The sequence below is a fragment of the Chamaea fasciata genome, unplaced genomic scaffold (assembly GCF_029207755.1).
Source record: "Chamaea fasciata isolate MVZ Bird 193981 ecotype frontalis unplaced genomic scaffold, bChaFas1.0.hap1 SCAF_14, whole genome shotgun sequence".
Taxonomy (NCBI): domain Eukaryota; kingdom Metazoa; phylum Chordata; class Aves; order Passeriformes; family Sylviidae; genus Chamaea; species Chamaea fasciata.
This window is the reverse complement of record NW_027094099.1, coordinates 4040317-4046715: the sequence shown is the minus strand read 5'-3', so window position 1 is coordinate 4046715 and position 6399 is coordinate 4040317.

The window sequence follows — 6399 nt, the reverse complement described above, 5'->3', positions numbered from 1 at the left end:
TGGAGACCTTTCAGCTGAGCAAATGGAAATCTGCCTTACCGAAGTGCAAAGCATAAAAAGAAAGGAATGAAAGGGTGAACATCAAGTGTAAGATGATTTTATACTGTTAATCTTAACACAAAAAGGCTGCTCCTACTTATAGCTAACAGGCTGTATTACTTGAGGAGACTGAGTTCTGAAAGAAAGCCATATCGGCTTTCTTCTGTAGTTACTCACAAAGTGCTAAAGCAAGTACCAACCTCGATTTCCTGGGGAGTTTTCTTGGCCAATCCTATATGAAGACTCACAGAAAGGAGATACAACCATTGCAAGCATATTCAAGAGATGCTGTCCAAACACGTCCAGTTCCCAGGGTGTGAGTGACATCCCTTTTCCTGTCTCCTAGGCAAAGGAGCAGCTGTCCCTTGATGTGTGTTTGGGGCATGCCCATCTCTTGTTACCACTGTGGCACAGATGACTCCACATTGTAGCTGCAGCACTGCACAGCCTTCCCCTCCTCCTTCCTGGGTTCGAGTAACAGAAGTGCACAAAACTGCATTAACTTTGCAGACTGTGGAAGATAAGAGTATCATAACATTTACGAAATGGATTCCAGGTTCCAAAACCTGTACATGAAGTGCAGTTATAAACTCTTTTCTCAACTGTTACTGCTGGGCTGCAGTCCACAATGATGAAAAAGTTCTCTTTAGGCAGGCAAGAAGCAGAAAAATCTCACATTTTTCCTGAGTCATTACTAAAGTCTCTCATCAAAAATAGAGATCTAGAAAAAAAAAAATTCCTTCTATTTCCTTCCTACCCCCAAACATGCACAATACACAAGAAGTTCCAGTCCTGTTTGCTAAGGAAAGCTTGAGATATCTGCAAGGGTTGCATGCCAGCTTCTGAGGGTAAGGGCTGGCACTGACAGGGGAAAGCACAGCTAGAGAGCCTGTTCTGTTGCTGCAGGAGAGATACTTCTTCCTCCCTAGGTGGCTAAGAAATATTTAAACCATTCCAATTCTATAAGCATAAAATAATAATAAGTAAAATTCAACTAGAACTGCTAGAGTAGATTTGTATTAGGATACAATTGAATTAAACACTTAAGAGATACAAAACATTTCTGTGCAAGCCGTGTTTCTAATTTGTGTGGTATCTCTAATTGGCACTGTTACATATTATTGAAGGAATGCCAAAATCATTCCTGAGGCAGGAATGCTTACACATAGCAGTAGTGTCTAATACTGCTTGCTTGCTGCAGTACTGCAGCTGCCTAACTATAGGGTTATCCTGGCAACCTCAGGAGCAGTGAAAGGAAAAAGCCCAGCTCACTGTGTCATGAGGGTTACAGCTCCCAGGTCTCTAAAAGACACCTGATAAAACAGGACAATTCATCCTGTGATGTAGCTGTTGCTTCAACACCATGCCTGCCATTTTTAGGATTCCCTAAATGCTTGCACAGAGATAGACCTGATGTCTGGCAGGCCAAGGTTCAGATACTACCTCATCTCATGGCCTAAACTCAGCAACACCGTAAGTGCCTGTTGGCCACAAAACAGGGCTCTGCCTCATGACTTCATTGTGTGCGTTCTCCCTGTCAGCAATAGTGCCAGTGCTCACCAGTAGCTGTGGGAATGCCTAATCCTGCCCCACAGATTCCAGCAGGATTTGTGCCATCAGCTTCAAGTGGTGCAGGATCAACCAGTTAAAAATTAGCTTTTTCACAGACAAGACACAGGCTAACAGGACTTGAGCTATTTCAAAATTGCAGCAGGGTTCCACTGGCCTTTTTAGGTGATAGGCTCCTTTAGAAAGCTGATCCTTGTCCACTGGACTGTTTTTCCTGCAAGAAAATGGATGCCACTATAAACCTAACCAGTTTTTCATCTTCACTGCTGCCACAGTCCCAACTCTGACTGTGCAGCTATTGCTGAGACATTCAATACTGAAGCTGGCTGCTGAATCAGGGCCTAGAAAAACAATCTGACATACAGAGTTTTGTTAGAGTGGTAGAAAGAGGCAATACAAAGAAATCCTGACCAATACAAAGGGGATCTAAAGGTGCCAATAGTTACTGAAGCTCTGTAAAGGATACATTTTACAGTGAGTATTGTAACAGGTAGATCAATTGACATTTAATTGCGTGGATGAGTTATCCCCAGATACTGAGTGCTGTACATTGTGACACTTCAGCATCATTCCTCAAAGCACAATAGTGAGAGGAACTCATTTTTGCCCCTGGTGTGGCAGCATCCCTGCTCAATCCATCAGTATTTGTCTCACAGAGGCATTATTAAATTAGCTGCACCTAATACAGTGTAAGTAAGCCTCTACTGTATTTATTTACATATTTGGGAGAATCTACAGTCTAGACTACTACATGGAAATCCAGTTTAGTGGCTACAAAGGAGATGATGCTTCTGGGAAAGGGAAGAATATTCCATTTCAGAAAGCTCAGAAGACAAAAACGGTTGGAAGCCTGCCACTGGAGAAAGTTACTCATTGGACTCAGCAACAATTGGAGACATTATTACAATCTCTTCTGGAGAGAATTGTGGAAAAGTAAAAGTAATACTTACTAATGACTGATTACTCATAGACATTCTCTAGCCCATGGACTTATTCTCTATGCCTCACTTCCTCCCCCAATTCAGAACAGGCTGCTTCTAGGTCCCTTCACAAAGGCTCACAGCCCAAGAGCATTCTTTGCAACTCTGACATCTGGAGCATCTCCTGCATTTCTCCATCCTGCCACTTCTGACTGCACACCACGTAAGAGCCCCCAACTTGCTGCTCTGCTGGAACAGATGAGTTTCTCCTCAGTCGTTCTGCTAATCTTTCACACTTCATTTCACGTGGGTCTAAGTGTTTCATCTGTCTGCAAATATCCATGGGTGTCTGCCACTATTCATCAATGGTTTTCCCTGACAGTTGTTTTTAAAGCAGTATCTGATTTGTGAAGTGGCTAATGAGTAGTTGAATGCATTCTGTTTGGAAGACACAGTGACTGCAAGCCAACCACCAGAGCTGGCTCAAGGCTTCTTATCAGCATAAGCAAACTACACTGTGCTGCCCTGAGGATGAAGTACGCGTATTACAAGCAGAGCTGGCATTTTCTGCCACAGAGAAATGAACAGGATCCAGCAAAGGCTCACATGACCCATTTTTCCTGAAGTAGCTGCTGTTTCATATATTCTCATCCCCTTTTCTGGCAGCAGCAGGTGCCAGGCTGGTTTTCAGGGCTCTGCCAGAGCCCATTCTGCCATTCCTATTGCTGCCTCCTTTGCCTGTGCCTGGATCTGGCCCTGCCAAGCACCAAGAGATTAGCCTCATTCAAAAGTAAAGAAAAATCCCCAAATCAACTCTGTCTGAGTACTACCTATGCAATACTTTCACCTGACTAGAATTTAACTATCAATAACCTTGCCTGCGAAGTTGAAACAAAATTATGTGCAATATGCATCAGTTTCCTACCTTGTCTTGAGTTTAACTCTTACTGAAATCTGTTCATTATGTTAAAAGAAAAATCACCTCTGCCCAAATTGCCAAGGTCACTACAAACTGCTTCTCTTTGGCAAACAAGGTAGGCAGGCATGTAGACGCACACACATGTTCACAGACACCTACTGCATTCAAAAGGCAAAGAACTTATTTTATTTTTTATTTGAATGATCAAATTTTTGCAAGGGCACTTGAAAAAAAAAATACAAACTCTAAAGCCAGCTATGCCCAATGCAGGGTGCAGAATGGCACGCAAAGCCTAAGAATGGCATCAAGTTCCCATTAGGATACACACCCCAGTGAAGTCTCAGCTCATGTTTCATAATTAAAAAAGATGTACTACACTTGAGAAATCCCTTAATACACTTCATGAGCAGAAGGCTAGAGTGATATAAGAGAATTTGTCCTGCTCCCTTGCTTTGGGATACATTTTTTCTTAGCAATTGACCACAAAATGTGTAATAATTGCATGTTCATATGCAATACATTCCAGCAAGTAAAGCACTGGGGATTTATCTACACAAAAGTTGCAGATCTCTCATTTCCCCTTCCTGCAAGATAAGGAGGAGGAGCATACAGCACAATGCAGACTAACCCATTCTGGAAGGAATGCAGGTCTGCACTGAAACAGTGAATTTTGCTCTTGAGGTCATACATACAATCCAAGAAGAGCAAATAATTTTGTAGAATTCATTATATCTGTGGGAAGAAGTCCATGAGTCCATTTTCCAGACCTGGGACAAGCTGTCTCAGGTCAAGCCTTGCAAAGCATTCAGCTGCGGGAAGGAAGGGGTGACTTGGCAGAAATAGTAAAGCTGGTCAGGGAGTAAGGGAAAACTGCCAAATACACAAGCCCTGATTACAATTAGTAGATTTAAAGACTCTTCTGTTATGAAATCTCTGAAATGAAAAAGAAAAGGTTGGGGAATGTTTAGCCCTGTTCTAGTGGTCTAGCTGGGTACATTAGCTGCTCCAGGGCACCCCACTTCATTTGCATTACAAGCAGCAGAAAAGCAATGGACATGGCCCCTTTCAGGGAATAATGTCCCGAGAAGGGGTTGATGGCAGCACAGGGCTGGCAGTGTGGCTGCCTAGAGAAATACCAGGGACCTGGGCTTGAATCAGAGTGGGAGAAGGAGCAGTGCCGGCCATCCTTTACTTCCCACCACCCAGCAGGACACAGGGCAGCTGAACATAAACGAGGCCAACCCTGAAAGCTAAAATGCCCCCACAACCAGAAAGTCCAAAGCTCCACAGCTGAGCATAAAATCCAGAGTTGTGGCTGTGGCATTTATGTTCCCCCCAGACCTTAGGCATGCCAGAAATAGTACAGTTCTCATTAGTAACCACTGTTACAATTTTTAAAAGGCTGTTCAATCATTATTGACTTAATGTATCAACAAAAGACCATAACAAGCAAGAGATTTATCAATGAAGTCACAGAAAAGGCAGCTTACCTTCATAACAGTCTAAGGATTCATGGAACAAAAAGGATGCACTGATCTATTTTTACAGAAATACAGATTACATGGAATCTTATATTAATTATGTGCTGTCCATGTTTTCATATGAAGATTATGAATTTTTCATTTTACTGAGGGAAAGTCTAATTTGCTATTCCCATAACTAAAAAGCTGATTATATATGAATTTGACAATCATAATCAGAAATGATTAATTACCTGGTTGAGACTGTTGTTCTTGTAAACCTGGTTTCATATGCATGAACAAAATGATATGCTCTGATTAGAGCAGGAAGCAGAAATAACACAGCACTAGTACAAATGTCTATAAAATGCCTCTGCAAACAAGAAAGCCACAAGATCTAGACATCATTTCAGTTAAATACAGGCCATCCTGATGTGCACAAAGAACATGCACACAGGTAGAGGCTGCTTGCTCAGCACTGCCAGACAAGGACTCCACTTGCACACTTACCCTTTAGACACATTACGCAGAATTATGAATTATGTATAATCACAGTCTCCCACTTAATGGCAGAAGTGGCTCTTTTCTTCCCACACAGACCTTGTAAAAGCTGATCTACTTCATCAGGTTTTTATAATGTGGCATTCTTGACCCATTTAGAGAACACTGGATAAACTGACCTAAGACTTTATTGTAGAAGACAGATTCTCAAAAGTCTGCTGCCCTCTTTATGGTAACTCCTTTTATCCTCCAAGTTACCGACTGTCTGGTTCTATGCAACCACTTTGTTTATGGAGCAAAACCCACATACTGCAATCCCTTTCAGAGCTCAAAACTATTCAAAGCATTGCCACCAGCTATGAGGAAGTTTCCTTATCTTTTGCCCCCCCACTCCCTTTTTTCCCCCCCTCAGATTTTAGTTTTTGTCAGCAATACAGTAAAATACCATTGAGCAAAAGCACTGGCACATTTCTACCACATGAAACTTATGCTTTTATGTACACATACTGCTTAATAAAAAGGAAAAAAAAGATTTTTTCCTACTACTGTTTGAGCAGGTTTGAGGATTTGGTTTAGTAAAAAAAAAAAAAACAACAACAAAAAACCCCAAAAAGACACCCAACAGGAATATAAATATCTAGAGACACCCAACTGGAATCTCAGGTGTGTGAAAAGTTAGTTTAAACTAAGGCCAGTAAGTGCTCTAGCAGAAGCCCTTGGCAGGGCTTCCCTCTTGCTGTGGAAAAGGCTGGGAATCACAAGCCTGTGCAGTACAAATGAGCCCACCTGCCCCTGCTCACAATGGTCACCTTACGCCTGACTGCAGCACCCACTCCAGTTAAGCATCAAGGGACAAGGACATGGGAAAGCACCAGAGACAGTCAGGAAGAAACAGACTGAGGAATCAGCGTAAGCAGCTTCCTGACAGAACAGATGACAAATGTCTTCCTGTACTCTGGACTACCACGTGCCTTATCTTAGAAGTAACCAT